The sequence below is a fragment of the Oreochromis niloticus genome, unplaced genomic scaffold, assembly GCF_001858045.2.
Source record: "Oreochromis niloticus isolate F11D_XX unplaced genomic scaffold, O_niloticus_UMD_NMBU tig00007756_pilon, whole genome shotgun sequence".
Taxonomy (NCBI): domain Eukaryota; kingdom Metazoa; phylum Chordata; class Actinopteri; order Cichliformes; family Cichlidae; genus Oreochromis; species Oreochromis niloticus.
Window position 1 is genome coordinate 21,165 of NW_020328750.1, and position 14,783 is coordinate 35,947.

Here is a 14,783-nt window from a genome sequence, read left to right on the forward strand (position 1 = left end):
AGCCGCCGTAGCAGGTGGAGACGACTTAGACCCAGTAGAGTGGTTGAAGGAAAAGGGGACAGGTGAGGTGCATTTCATGTCCCCGGTGCTGTGGGGGTTGCAGAGAGGTGTGACGAGCTCTGGTGGATGGGGGAGGGAAGGGCTACTGAATCAAACCTGTTAAACAACTGGTTCAATCTGTTAGCCAGAACCTGGTCTCCAGACTCTGGACCCCCTCCGCTCACAGTGCTCCGTCCAGTGATGGTGTTCAGTCCTCTCCACACACCTCTGGTGTTGCTCTGCTGGAGCTGCGCCTCCACCTTCCTCCTAAAAGGAAGCATTACATTTAGAAAATAAAATACTTGTTTTATATTTGTTTGTATTTTTGTAAGATAATACACTATATACACGGAGTTTATCTGGACGTAGTGTTTTCAGTGTCATCCAAGTGACTCTAGAGGATGAAAACCTGTTGGAGTGTGTGCTAATGTCTATAGCAGGGGTGTCCAAACTACGGCCCGCGGTCCATTTTTAATTGGCCCGCACTTCAACTTTTGCTTGAGTGTATGGCACTTCTTAGTTTTAACACCAGGGGAGCTGCTGTTGATCAAGGCAGTTGCTCCACCAGAAAGGACAATCCTAGAAGAAATTTACCCCAAGTTACTGAACATGGCAGAACCAAAGAAGCGAAAGGTAGAAAGTGAGTGCAGAAAATTTCAGACACGGTGGGAGAGTGAATATTTCTTCAAAGAATCCAAGGGGAAGGGTCTGTTTATCTGCACTGAAACTGTGGCAGTTATGAAAGAGTGTAATGTACGACGTCATTATGAAACCAAACATCAGGTCTATGCATCCTACACTGGTGCTGAGCGAGAGCAGAAAGTAAAGCAAATGGTAGCTGTCCTGCAGGGTCAGCAACAGTATTTTTTTTGTGCTCAAAAAGTCCAGGAAAAGGCTACAATAGCCAGCTATGAGGTGGCCCAACTCCTCGCAAGACGTGGAGTTACAGAGGAGCTGCTCGATCTTAAGAGTCTAAAAGGCACAACAACAGGTATGGATACTTTTGAAGCTGTGTCAGACTCAATTGACAAAATGGGACTTAAATGGGACAAGCTGTGTGAAGATACAACAGACGGGGCTCCAGCTATGGCGGGTGCACACAAAGGAATGGCGTCTACGATGTGCGCTGAGGTGAAAGAGGCTGGAGGTGAGGCTGTTGAAATGCACTGTACTGTTCACCAAGAAGCCCTTTGTGCCAAGACAGTCAATCTTGGAGATGTAATGAACACTATTGTAAAAACTGTCAACATAATTCGAGCAAGTGGACTGTACCACGGAGAACTTCAGGCTTTCCTTTCTGATGCGGATGCTGAATATGGGGATCTACTCTACCACTCGGAGGCGCGCTGGCTAAGCCGCGGTGCCGTGCTGAAGCGTCTTTACTCCCTGAGATCAGAAATTGACCATTTTTGAAAGAGAAGGACCGACCTCTTGATGAGCTGAATGACCCTCTATGGTTGGCAGACCTTGCATTTTTAGATGATCTTACTGATCATTTAACCACCCTGAACAAGAGCCTACAAGGGAAAGAGCAGCTTGTACCACAACTTTATGCGCACATGAAAGCATTTTGTGTGAAGCTCAATCTCTTTAAGACACAACTGCGCAACTTCAACGTTGTGCACTTCCCCACACTGTCCAAGACCAGAACTGCTTATCCACAGGCCAACCTTTCTGCTAAAAAAGGGAAATATGTGTCTGTGATTACATGTCTCGAAACAGAATTCAGACAGCGCTTCCAGGATTTTTCTGCCAGTTCTACAGGAGCTTGGAAAAGGAAAAGTGTCCTCTGATGAGACGCCACGTGAAAAAAAATGATCAGTCTATTTGGCTCAGATTTGCTCCTTGGTCAAATGACATTTGTCCGGATTTTTGGCACAAGTGGTGTCAGATCAGCAAAAGTAAAACGAAAACAAAATGGGTACATTTTCAAATCCTTTGTTTATGGACAGAATTCGTCCTGTTGGACACAAGAAGCAGACTCCAAAAAACTTTGAGACTCTGCAGAAGTCTGATTAGGCTGCTGTTTATCCAACTGGCTCACTGTGGTTTTTATGAAGTCATCTGTAATGTGTCACCTTTTCTGTAGAATGAAGAAGTGCTTCCCTTCTTTTAAAGGAAATACAGGCTTACAAAGATCCTCTAAACATGTTTCTGAAATAATCCTAAACACAATCATTAAATCAAAACTGCAAGAAACAATTTATTTAATCACTCTTCTTCACTTAATTCCTTAACTTAGTAAAAAACAAAACAAAACAAAAATAGACAAAAACTCTTCTGCTGTCTCACCTCTGTCAGTGTTCATGCTGTTGCAAGAACAGGTGGAGGTGCAGGTGGAACTTTGACTTCACTGTGGTTTCTATGTGCAGGCAGGAGTGTGACATCTCAGAACAGCAGAGGATTGTGGTGCGCGGTGACTCCTGCTGCGACGCCCCCGTCTGAGTGTCCTGAGCTCCTGGTCCTCAGCAGACGGCCCACACACTCATTTATCACCATGTCTTTATCCTGCCTGTAAGAAAGCAAAGACAAGGCTAACATTACAAACAGCCAGCAACCAATCCCTTTTACTCCACCGCCCAAAAACCAGTGAGAAACACTAGCTAGTATTAACTTGGAATCAAAGTCCACTAGGGCTGCCACAAACAATTATTTTGATAGTCAACTAGTCACCGATTATTTTTGCGATTAGTCGACTAATCGGATCATGCATCCATTGGACGTAAAACGTACAGCTTATTGCACCAGCAGCATCTGCTCTTATATAACATTAGCTTACAGTTTTAAGTGTTTAGGGCAGGGGTGCCCAATCCTAGTCCTCGAGAGCTACTGTCCTGCAGCTTTTAGATTCATCCTTGTTCCAACACACCTGAATCAAATGAATGTCTTGTTATCAGGCCTTTGCCAAACTTGATGACATGCTGAAGAGGTCATCAAACCATTTGATTCAGCTATGTTGGAGTAGGGATGCATCTAAAAGCTGCAGGACAGTAGCTCTCGAGGACTAGGATTGGGCACCCTGGTTTAGGGTATGTGCTAACTAAAAATAAAGACAAGATGATAGTTTATTAAATTTAATGAGATTTACAGATTGTTTCGGTAAAGTTTAATAAACTCCTTGCTATCTAAAATATAACGGGACACCGGAGTATATTCTGAACATCTCACACTTCTGATAATCAGTTGTCTGCTTGACGTTTATTCGGCCGTGTATGAACTATAACTTTAATCTCAGCCAAACCGATTTACTCAGGAACAAATAAAATACTAAAAAAAAAAAAAAAAGGCCAAACAATAACATTTTTAAGTTATCTAACTGACTTATATATGTTCAACCTGAGTAGCGAAAGACGGTGGTGCGTTTGAAAACGATTTGCCTGGAGTCCGGTGTTCTCACGGGCTCTAGTGAGCCTTGCCCCCGGCTAGCTATGGAGCTAGTGGGTAACAGACGTCTCCGAAAACGTCGGAGCGCTTTTGAAAATATGCGGTGTCTTGATAAACTGAGCAGATATTTGAGGTTTACACAGCTACATTCTCGCCTGAAAATATGTTAAACGTTTATTTTGTGACCCAGAAAGATTAATAAGAGTAATATTAAAACTAACTAGCTGCCGCCATTGTTGAAAACTGAGCAGGGCCGCGCTATGAATTCTGGGACACTGCTTCTTCTTCTTCTTCGGAGTGTAACGGCAGCTGGCATCCTTGTACATGCAGTGCTGCCATCTTCTGTTTCAGTCCGTTATTACACTCTTAAATCCTACTACTTATTCCTGCGTCTTTTGTGATCTTACAAAGCTTCAAACCACGCGTCGACTATTAAATCAGTCGTGACTGTAATCGTGACTAGTCGACTAATCGTGGCAGCCCTATTCAGCAACAAAGACGCCATCAAAAAAGTCACGGCCATCAGAGCAACATCAGAGAAACAATAAAGTCTAACCATGGAAGGTATATAGAAATATATGCATAAAGACACAAAAACAAAGAACATCGACAATGAGCACCTTTCGTTTTGCTGAAAGTGATATAGCTTTCTCTTCCCATCAACTGAAACCACCAACATTTCAGGTGTGCATGCTGGGCAGCTGAAGCTGACATCACAGCACAGCTGCTCTTCCTCATCAAGAAAGCTGTGCTGCAGTGCAATCAACTATTACATTTAGGCAAAGATTACTTTTCATCCCTAAATGATTGACGGTCAGAAACTCTGACCTTGTCTCTACAGACAGCAGAGCTGCTGCCTTCCTGTGGGTAGGAGTTCATTTTTACCCATCACCCCAGTTAAATTTCACTGGGGTCTGTCTCATTTATATGCCAGAACCAACACTTTGAAGCACTTTTCTTTGTAGCTCAATGGAGACACACATTTATGATCAGGTCCCCCAGTTTCAGACACACTTGCACAAGCACACAGATGACCAATATCTCACAGTGGTTTAACACAGATCTGTCTGGGCTAAAGTACAGACATCGAACGCTATGACAGACCGAGGCAACTATGACCCTTGCAATTTTAGAAGAAGTCTGCTTGAAAGTAATCATGGACAGAATTCATGTTTCAAATTATTCTAAAAATGCACTTCAGCAAGTTTTTTTTTTTATAATGCCTACTAAAGATGTTTTCAAAGGGTTTCCCAGATATGGGTTATTTCTAGTCCCAGATTAAAAGAATAATTCAGTGAAGACCTCCATTTAAACAACTTTAAGCCTAGCACTAGGCTTAATCCATGTCTGGGAAACTGCAGCATTATCCATGGAGGCATGAGCATTTAGCATAATATAGACAACAACCTCTTTAACTTACCCTAAAATCTGACTTGACTAACTCCAAGAAGGGAAACCCTGCTTTTACTGTCCAGGAAATGGAGATCAGTCACCCAGTGCAAGTGCAACTGTCATTTAAACTCAGTCTACAGTCAGACCAAAAGCCACCTCGCCAAATGTATTTACACAGCTGTGTGGCCAAAGGCAGGGGGCAGCTTGGGTACGGCTGTAAACATTAGCCTCTTTAACTGCAGCTGAACGCCATCCCTCATTGTCTGCTACTTACAATGCAGTTAGAAAACAAGATCTACGGGTTTTCCTAATATCATTCACCACTGAAAAATATTTTGGTCTGTTAGATATTTCAGCAGCATACACAATTTACATCCAATACTGCAACAAGCTTACTTACCAGCATTTTTTTTATCAGATAAACTCAAATGAAACAAGTTGGTTAATTGGAAACAATTTCAACTTTCAAATCATGTCACTCTGTGTTTATTGGAAAGGAGATTAAAATGCATGATAGGCTGAACCCACCCGAGGGACTCATAAAGTTTGATCTATGAATTCCTGATACATTTTTGCTTTATAGAGGCAGAAATGTTGACCATGAAAGCTTTTTGTAGTGAACTATGCTGCTTTCACCTACAAAGCATCCAGAGCACACAGTACATGTTGCTATAAGCTACACCACATAGCTGCTACAATTTAAACACACCCACAATTTGTGTATAATCGCTATCGCCAGACTATGTCTCAAGAGCATATGACCTGTTGATAAAACTCACTGTTATGAAGATAGATTGGTTCCAGTGTCTTCATGAAACGCTGCCTTTATCCATCTTCTGGGGCGTGCCTGCAGTGGACTTGTGAACAGTTCCTTGTGAGGGAGCTGCTGGTGGAGCTCACAAGGTCCTCCTTCATTCCTACCATGAGCTTCAGTCTTCCTGATCTTTCTCAAACACGCCTCTCTCAGTGGGTCAACAGAACATCTGGCACAGGACAGCTGTGATGAAAGAAAAGGAAGAGGTTTCTCCAAACCTCTGGACCAAGGAAACCCAGCTGGGTCCTGATGGTCTCCCACACTACTTTCACCCCGGGTGGACGTAGCTGTCGATAATAATCGGCACTCTGTTCACTGTTAGGAAAGGAAAAGAACAAGTTACACTACAGTACTGATACCTTCTGCTGCTCTTTTCAAACTTGCCACCTTACCAGGCTGTAGAGTGCTCTGAACACTTAAACACTTTGAAATCCATTACACACTCACACTCACAGTCTTAGGTGAAAATCTCCAAGGACAGCATTACACTTTTGCTATGAACAGTAACTCTGGAGCTCTGTGGAGTGTGCAGATGATCTCATTACTGTCTAAAAATGGATAACAAAACCGAAGGAGTGCCGAATCATTGACAAATACAGAGTAACAGGTGTGCAGCATGGCTAACTAGGTAGCAACAAGCCTCTAACACAGCAGCGTGTATGCTAGCGGCTAATCTAGCGAAGAAATGAACAGAGTGCTTTTAGGTGTTGTAGAAGGATAAGATGATAAGCTGTGTGTCTTTTTCAGAATGACCTGCTTGTATTTACCTTCATTGATGAGTGGGACTAGGTAGGTGTGCTGAAAAGAGGCCAAAAAGCTGAGGCTGAAGAGCGTGGTGTAAAGCTAGTGGCGCCGCCAGCAGGTTTCCAAGCAGGGATTCCTGGTAGCAGGAAGGCTTTGGCTTGGTACGCCGTCCAACATTGGCAGTCCCATTTTGTGAAAGGCAACGGAAAACTAGCTAGGTTTCCATGTGTAATTTGTGTGCAACAATATTGCACAAGAAACTTAATAGCTCATTTAGAGAACCCCTGCCCCGCCCCGCCCCGCCCCAAAAAAACCAAGTGTTGAAGAACAGAAGATAAATGTCCTTTTTTTTCAGGTTCTCCCTGGCCGGTCGCTTGGCGTAAGACGTGTGACGGAGCGCTCCGGTGCAGAGCGTCCCGAGTTCGACTCCCTCACGGACTCGCTGCCACGGCCCTGCCTTGGGGGACGGGGAGACGCCAAGTTGCGTCTCCCTTTTTCCTGCTCTCCACAACTCCTCCGCATGCTATACATCCCTTTTATTCATCATGTTTGTAAGACAGCTAACTAAGAATATCTGACTTTTAAAGAATATTAACTAACACGTGTGAAATGTATTGTTTTTTTTCTTAATATGTCACATTGCCTGTGTGACTGAAAGGTAGTTTTTTAGGTAGTGTTACTTCTATTTTTCTTAATATCACAGGTAACTATTTAAATGACTTACATATTTTTTCTCAAGCTCTAGCTCGACATGCAGGACAAAGGTAAGTCCGTACTTAATGTCAACACAAATATTTAGAAAAGTTTTAAAAATGATGTAGTGAACTGACTGTAGTCTCTTGTTTTTACATTAGGTATAGCCTGTGGCTGAGGGATCAGAGGTGAGGTAAAAACACATAACAGAAGAAAAGTAAATTGAACAACTCGGTGATCTGTGAATTCATGCTTTTCTTTTTGTCTTTTTGTCTTCAGGTGCTTTACACTTGTCCTCTCCCAGCATTCAGCACTTCAGACACTCAACGTCCAAGACGGAGCTAACAAAGAGAGATACTCCACCCAGAAGACAGCCTTACCCCAGCCCGATGAGAAGGATGGATGACCAAATGACAAACTGGAGAGTGGTGCTGTGTTCCAGCTATGTAAGTTATCACCTCACATTGGCTACAAACTGTCTTGAAGACTAAATCCTTCCAATAGCTGGTATAAATCATCGTCCTACAGTACTGTAGGTTTAAGTTTATTTATAGTTATTGTGTGTATATGTTGAGTTTAAAATTGCATTTTAACAACATGCTGCAGCTACCAACAATGGAAATGCTGTTTTGTGTTAAAATGATGTCTTTGGTGTGTTATTGCTTTGCAGGGAAGCTGAGAGTGGACAGAGCTGCACAGAGGACCAACGATCCACTCTCAGCACTTCATACCTGACTGGCCACAGCACCACCCCTCCTCCCCCAGGGTGAGGGGGGTCCTGACCCCGCCTGCACAGAGGGAGTTGTGAACATGCACTTCTGTGTCGGTGGGTTTAGGAGCCTCCTCACACACACACGGATGAAGCCTGTCACTGGAAGATGTCTCCATTGCATCAGCAGGACGTAAGCATTTGTACAATATTGCAGTTTGTGATGTTTTATACATGTTTTTATTGCTTCATTTCAAACTAGGAGATATAAAATAAACCAGTTTTCATAATATTTTCTGTGCATTTAGTTGTTTTCTTAATAAGTTATTCAGAACATCATTGCAACCTGTCAGCTTTTTATTGAGGATGTAGAAAGTTGCCGGTGGCCCGAGTGTGTACAGTGGGGTGTTGTGTTTGTCACATGGTGAAAGTGACCTCATGGGGAGCAAAAAGAACAACTGAACAATTTGGGGATTCACAGACTTTGGTAATCGTTAAAAAATGAAGAAAAATTGTTCTGTGTGAACAAGAAGCTCAAATATAAACCATCCTGACACACTGACACAAATGATCTGCTATCAGTGTTTTCATGAGCCTGGGTGAAGCTAATTTGCATGAGTTTAACCTCCCTGTCAAAAACTTGCATGACTCTGTTAGTACTGTAGCTTTCTCCTGTTTATTTATTCATTTGCTTATTGTAGAAGATTAATACGTTCAACAACCGATTCTTACGTGGCCTGAATGTTTGAATGTTTGCAGTTTCAGGTCCTACTGATCAGTTTTAAGTATTGGAGAAAGTGAGCAGCAATTTAATCAAATCCTGGGATGAAATGGGACAAAAGGGTAATGTGACAGCCACATTAGTTCCCTTCCCTCGTTTAACAATGTGTAAGCAGACTGCTTTAACCTGCAATTTACTGCATGTTGTTAGGCTGCATGGTGCAACCACAGTCTGCTAACCACCCGTGGTGATCGAAGGTTTTGAGCTCTTGCTCGAGCTACTGATGAAGCTTTATCAATGCTTGTTAAGTTTCCCAACCACATTTCATCCCGATGGTCCAAGGCTTACATCTTTATGCTCACAAATGTACTTCTGTAATTAATCAGTAACCAATTTATTACTTTAAGTTACAGTTTGAGGGGCATTAATGAGCATAAATTAGATTTAACTGGATTATGTGTTTAGGTCAAGAGACACAGACCTTCATCTTTAAGAGGCTCTTCTTAAATGTCTGATCATGTTTGTGTTTGTCTGCAGCATCACTGCAGCAGAGAGGGTATAACACAAGGCCACAGTCATGTGGTATTCTGTCCTGCTATTAAGTGAATAAAATACTGAAAAAAACATCTAGACACTAAATACAGTCACTGGCCACTTCATTAGTTACACCTTGCCAGTACTGTTTTGGACCTTCTTTTACCTTCAGAACTGCCTTAATTCTTTGTGGCACAGATTCAACAAAGACCTGGAAAGATTCCTCGCAGATTTAGTTTCACATTGACATGATAGCATCACACAGTTGCTTCAGATTTGTCGGCTTTGCATCCATGTTGCAAATCTCCTGATCCACCACATACCAAAGATAATCTGCTGGATTGACATCCGTTATAAGATGAGTATACTGTGGTCATAAAACGATGGACATGGTCAGCAGCACAGCTCAGGGAGGTTGTACCTCTGGAGAGGCCTCTTCCTACACCTGAAGTTTTTACCAGTGAAAAGAACGGAGGTTTCCTCATACAGTGTTTCATCAACAGAGGAGAATTTGTTCCTCAGACTGTGCAAAAATTGCATTCATGGTTATCCTGCTGCGAGGGTGAGCTCTGAGATGGGCCCAAGCCATGCTTCCTCCTCAGCAGTCTTTATTTAACCTGATATGTCAAACCCAATAATTGTGGAAGACTCCTCTGACTCTGGAGAAGCAGTTCTGCTTTTTTTTTTTAATGAGCAGTAATGATACTTGTAATAAATGTAGCCTTTCTGCAGCTCTGGAGGCCTGGATTGCTGAATTGAACACTGGAAATCCCACCCTTGAAAACCCGTAGCTGGTCAGGCCCCTGTAGCCGGAGCAGTGGAAGGTGGCGTAGGCCCTGCTAACTGTCTCCCAGCAGGTAATCCTGAGCAGACGGGAAAACATGATGGCTGGGTGACGGTCAGGAGGAAGCATAAACAGAAGCCCTGATGCACCACCAACCTGTTCATGTGTCTAACTGTTTTCCCCACTCAGCGACACACCCGCCAGGGATCAAACTCTGGTAATTGGTGATTCTTTTCTGAGACACGTGAAGACAGCAGCAACCATAGTCAATTGTCTTCCAGGGCCAGAGCAGGCGACACTGAGGGAAATTTAAAACTGCTGGCTGACGGTAAACCTGAATTCAGTAAAAATATAATTCACATCAGCGATAATGACACCCGGTTACATCAATCAGAGGTCACTAAAATCAATATTGAATCAGTGTGTAACTTTGCAAACACAATGTCAGACTCTGTAGTCCCCTCCCCAATCAGACCAGGAGTGACATGTTTAGCTGCATGTTCTCCTTAAATTGCTGGCTGTCTGACTGGTGTCCAAGAAATGATGTGGGCTTGATAGATAATTGGGAAACTTTCTGGAGGAAACCTGGTCTGGTTGGGAGACAATCCCACTTTGGATGAAGCAGCTCTTATTTCTAGAAATCTGGCAAATTTATGAAATCCCCTGAAACATGATTATCCAGTGTTAGGACATGTAAGCAGAGTTGCAGTCTCACACACCTCTGCAGCTTCTCTCCTACTGTTATCCCCCTAAAACCCCATCTCCATAGAGACTGTGTCAGCTCCCAAACAGACAAAAAACTAACTAAAAACCAGCAAAAAAAAAAAATGACTTAAATGTAAAAAAATAAAATAAGAAAGAACAATACAGTATCCTCAACAGCACCAAAGAGTTATTACATGACTTAATAATGGATCAACAAATCGATTTACTCTGCCTTACTGAAATCTGGTTACAGCAGGATGATTATGTAAGTTTCAATGAATTAACACCCCTGAGTCATACTAACTATCAGAGCCTTTGAAGCACAGGCCGAGGAGGCGGTGTGGCAGCAATCTTCCACACCAGCTTATTAATTAAACAAAGATCAATACAGAGTTTAATTTATTTGAAAGCCTGATGTTTAGCCTTGTCCATCCCAGCTGGAAATTTAGATCAAAACTTTAAAAAGCCCCCCGTAAAGCTAGAACATCTTACTATTCATCACTGATTGAAGAAAGTAAGAACAACCCTAAGTTTCTCTTCAGCACTGTAGCCAGGCTGACAAAGAGTCAGAGCACTGTTGAGCCAACGATTCTTTTAACGTTAACTAGTAATGACGTCATGAACTTCTTCACAAATAAAATTTGAACCATTAGAGAAAAAAAATGACTCATAATCATCTCACAGATGTAACATTATCTGCAGCTACTTTGAGTATCATTGATATTGAGTCTTTTTCTCCAACTGATCTTTCTGAGTTATAGCTTATTGGCTTATTTGAAGAGTTTCAGCCAGTTTGTCCTAAAAAACACCTTGAAAAGACTTCAGTTAATCCAAAATGTTGCAGCAAGAGTACTGACAGGGACTAGAAAGAGAGAGGTGATGGCGATGGCGTTCATTTCGCTTTCCTTGAAGCTTGGTGCGAAATTCTGGCAGTAGACTGGAGCAAAGCAAAGCGTATGTAAAGGGACAATAAGAGGAAATGATGAAAGGAAGAAGAAAAATAAAAAATGGTGGAAAAAAGGATCAGAGCCTAAATTCTAAAGCTGCAGCTTTGCATACTGGCAGCTCCAAGATCTCACTGACATGTAATCATAGACTGTATATAAACATAGGCCAGTGTGATGTTATTGATTTGTAGACTTTAATTTTGAACAAAGGGCAACCTCTGGGTGCACTTCATCATGCTATTTATTAATCTCTGGCTCTCACAGCATGTCTTTTGTTCTGTCTTCCTTCTCTCAACTGGTCCCAGCAGATGGCTGCCCCTCCCTGAGCCTGGTTCTGCTGGAGGTTTCTTTCTGTTAAAAGGGAGTTTTTCCTTCCCACTGTTGCCAAAGTGGTTGCTCATAAGGGGTCATATGATTGTTGGGTTTTTCTCTGTATGTATTTGTAGAATGCACTCCACACACACACACGGCTCGATACAGCGAGATGTTACGTTTATTTCTGACTTTTTTTTGTGACACTTCACAGTCTAGACAGCACCCGTCTCAGCTTTTTACAGCCCCTCCTCTCCTCTCCCGTCTCACTAAAAAGGGGGAAAGAAGACTGTCATCAGACCAAACGCCACCAGCTGTTTTCTCCCCTGCAGCCGAGCCACGGACCACACCTCCGCCACAGTATTGTTGTAGGGTCTACCTTACAATATAAAGCACCTTGAGGCGATTGTTGTTGTGATTTGGCGCTGTATAAATAAAATTGAATTGAATTGTGTCAAGTCCATGATTCTGTTCCCACATTCAGTTATTTCCTGTTTTATTCTGGTAGCCTGTGTCTCCTGTGTCTAGTGTTTAATTACACCTCAGCATTTTTTGTTATCAGATTTAGTTCAGCTGTGTGTTTTTCCTCAGCTGTCTCCACTCTGCCTACATGTATTTAACCCCTCATTGCTGTTTTGTCCTGTTCTCCTGGAGTCCTGCTTCAGTCTGTTTTGTTTCTGTCCTGCTCTGATGTTGTTTGTTTACTGATGGCCAAATAAAGCTTTCTGAAGCTTTTACTGAAAAAGGTTTCATTACTTGAAACTTTTCAACACAGTTGTCTTTGGTGACATCTGGTGGCCTGAAATATGAAGAGCAGGTTGAATCACAACTTAAACTGCTTCATTATGATCGCTCACTCTACAGAGCCCTGTTGCCAGTTTCTGTTTAATATCATGTGACGGTGCTGTGTGATATCGTTCTACCACTGTGGTGCTTTGAACAGGTCTATTTGATTAATAACTAGTTTTGATGAATAAACATTCCTTGTTTAAACATGTGTCATGGTGTGGTCTCTCTTTGCTTGTGACTTCTTGACGTTTGTAAACATTTAGTGAACTTTATGAGTTTATTTCTGCCTTCTGTGTCCTGCATCTGAGTCCACACTCTACCTGCCACACAGCAGACCACGACGGCTGTAACTAGAGAGCGGTCGAGGAATCTGGCTGTTTATTTGAAGCAGCTACTGCAGTCCATGGAAACTGGTACAGTTAGCAAAGTGTGATCAGTGTGATTTAGAGGAGTGAAATCATTGAACAAAGTGAGGAAGCTGATCCACTTTGACATGTCTGTTGTGAAAAGACTTTATTGGATTCCTACATCCAGGTAGGTCTGGATAGCTGCTTGTCCCTTAAAAAATTATTCTTCATTTAAAATCCGCATTTTGTATACACTCAGATCTTGGTCTATTATTGAAAGTGTTACATTTCACAACAACAAATATCTAAAAAAAGAGGAAAATGCTTTACACAACAGTAATTTTTTTTTTTTTTTTTTTTTTTTTTTTTTTTACTAAACTTAATATAATGCATTTTCACCTATTTTATGAACCAGTTAACTACAATTGAGCTTAATCTTTTTTTTTTTTTAAGTCTACATAAATATCACATCATCATCAACCCGTCCCTTCATCTGGTTTTGTTGACTGTGGAGAACAGTGCACATGGAGACTCTCCTGTTTCCTGACTTCTGTCTCTGAAAACAGAGAAGAACATTTCATGATTTGGAGGATATAGCATCAACTGAAATCATTTCCATTAATGGTGAAAAAGAACAGTAAAAGCAGCGAGTTTGTTTCTTAGACATGAGAGGACAGTCTCTCTCACCTCTTGGCTGCACTGCCTCTGTTAAATCTAACAGCAGTGTACTCAGTAACTTCCTGTTCCTGCATGTGTCTGTGAGGCTGAGCTGCTCTGATGTTGGAGTAGAGAGGATCTGCCTGGTTGTTGGAGAAGTGGATGCTGGTATACTGAAGATCATCCTGCTCCTCTGGCTGTCTCTGATCAGGTAAACACTGTATAGGAAAAAAGTCTCAGCTACAAATGTCATCAAATGTATTTGAGTTAAAGAACAACAGCAAAGAAGTATTTGTGAGTCCACCAGGAAGTTTAAAACCACAATGTTGGTTATTTGTACAACACTGATGTGACTGTTTTCACCTGTCCTCTGTTGTTGTCATGTTTCGCTGTGTGGCAGGCAGGGATTGGACCCAAACGCAAACTCAAGGGGACAGAACTTGAACTCAAAAGCACAGCTTTATTGCTGGAGAACAGAAACAAGCAATGCAAAACTAAACTGGGAAAAACTAATCATAACGCATACCAGGAGACACGGGGAGAATCACACACAGCATGAGGGACGACGCGACACTGACTCAGAGAAACACAGGGTTTAAATACACTGGGAAGTAACGAGGGGAATGAGACACAGAAGGAGAGCACAGCTGGGAGAAATCAGGACTGACGAGACAAGGAAGCAAAGCAGGACACATTCACATAAGACACGGACCTTCAAAGTAAAACAGGAAGTATGACACAGAGACACGAACTTGGCACAGTGGAGACAGCAACTAAGAAACACAGAGACATAAACCATAAGACAGAGGACTCTAAGAACCGAAAGACACAGAGGGAAACTCAACATGCAGACAGACCACACAGAACAGAGGGACACAGAGAAACACGAAGGGCAAGGGATCGAAACTAGAAACGATACAACTCACAAGAACAATACTACAAAAATCATAAAGAATTAAACATGCTGGGTCAGGGGACCCAGGACCCTGACAGTTGTTGGCTCTGTCTTCAGATTTAACAGGTTCCTTGGACATCCTCTTTTTTCTGGTTGGGACAATTAATGTTGAACAAAATAATGACATTCATAAACTGTTAAAATCAAAGTTTATCTCCCAAACAATAATGTAACAAATCTGCTCACTGAATCCACAGGAAGACAGAGAAGAATATGACAGGCAGGAGAACAGCAGCAGTTACTACAGCAGCTTCTAA

At 42.2% G+C, this 14,783-nt stretch overlaps 2 long non-coding RNA genes across 7 annotated transcripts; one reads left to right on the top strand and one right to left on the bottom strand.

Moving 5' to 3' along the window:
* Positions 1–263: 263 nt before the first annotated feature.
* On the bottom strand, positions 264–6,446 carry LOC109200765 (uncharacterized). 6 transcript variants are annotated; one of them, XR_003218364.1, is made up of 5 exons: positions 6,397–6,440; positions 6,083–6,146; positions 5,595–5,944; positions 2,332–2,551; positions 264–306 (listed from the first exon to the last, which is right to left on the bottom strand). It is a non-coding gene; the product is annotated as an uncharacterized LOC109200765 (long non-coding RNA). The 6 variants fall into 6 exon arrangements; XR_003218361.1 differs by having other exon boundaries at positions 6,083–6,177; positions 6,397–6,435; XR_003218362.1 differs by having other exon boundaries at positions 6,077–6,146; positions 6,397–6,411.
* A 584-nt stretch (positions 6,447–7,030) lies between these two features.
* LOC109200766 (uncharacterized) lies at positions 7,031–7,934 on the top strand. The gene is made up of 3 exons (XR_003218365.1): positions 7,031–7,259; positions 7,346–7,512; positions 7,737–7,934. It is a non-coding gene; the product is annotated as an uncharacterized LOC109200766 (long non-coding RNA).
* Positions 7,935–14,783: the final 6,849 nt, after the last annotated feature.